The following is a 1,475-nucleotide window of genomic DNA, read 5'->3' on the forward strand; positions in this document are numbered from 1 at the left end:
TAATAGATTTTGATTATTTAATGAAACTTACCTCTCTTCCAAAAAGTTAAAGCTAGTGTCTTGTTCCAGTAAAGGAATCATTCACTTTCTATAGAAGAACCACAGGAACAGTTGTGTCATTTATCAAGCAACTCCGCATATTCAACAACTTATAGGTCAAATATCCTTGTTTCTGCAATACCAAAACCACATCAATAGGAAACTGTTACCACTCAAATATGTATGAAACTGCCCATAAGTACCTGAAGGCAGAAAAATAACAGAAACTCGGGCAGGTGAATGATTAGTTATTTACCTGATAAACAATAAGCCAAATGTAAGCACAAGCATGAGTCAAGCATCAGCTACAGCATATATAACTGATTAATTGTTCCGAGCAAAAAGACCTTTATCTCTTTTCCATGCGAGTACCTAAAAATTAAGGTAATGCTACAGAAACTAGCATGTGATTCTAGGGTGAAAATTATAGAGATCGCTAAACACACCAAAGTTAGGATTCAAAACCATAACATTTTGTTGTAGTCGTTGGCAACCAATTCAAGAATTGGTTAGCATATCATAACCACCCAAGTCATTTATAAGATTTATCAATCCTCCATTCATTTTCTCTCACTATATCACCTCTAATAAAGTAAATCAATCCAAGACCACTCTTGCTAATGAGATATATTGAAAGAGAAAAAAAAGAGGGACAACGCACTCTCTCCTGTCATATTATTGATCTTCATTTCAATAAATACTCTTTCATATCAGGTAAACAAAAATGAGAATACACATCTATGCAATCACATAAAAATGTTACAAAGGACATAAATAGACCAGAAAGACAAACTATACCCGTAATGAGCACAAAATATTACGAAACTATGGTGACATCCTGCACGAGAAAAAGGGTAGTGAAGAAAGAAACGAAGACTTAAAAATTGAAGGTGTGTGACAAATGTAACAAGAAGCAGATGGCATTCGTTGGCACAAGAGATAAAAGCAACATCTCACTTCTTCTATGTTCAAAATTGAAGTAAAACATGTTCTACCTGACACACCCACACACCCATACACCCCACACACCCACACAAACACACATACACACACCACACACACACACACCAACACATACACACACGCCACACGCACACACATACACACATACACACTCACCCCACACACACACACCAACACATACACACACACATACACACCCCTCACACACACACACCCACACACACACACATCCCCCTCCCCCACACACACACATACACACACCACACACACACACACACCAACACATACACACACACGCCACACGCACACACATACACACACACACCCCCACACACATACACAAACACACACCCCACACCCATACACCACACAGACACACACAAACACACACCCCCACACCCCACACTCACACACATAAAACACACCCCACACACACACCCACACACCACACACACACACACACACACACACAC

Source organism: Sesamum indicum, linkage group LG4 (assembly GCF_000512975.1).
Source record: "Sesamum indicum cultivar Zhongzhi No. 13 linkage group LG4, S_indicum_v1.0, whole genome shotgun sequence".
In the NCBI taxonomy this organism is placed as follows: Eukaryota; Viridiplantae; Streptophyta; class Magnoliopsida; order Lamiales; family Pedaliaceae; genus Sesamum; species Sesamum indicum.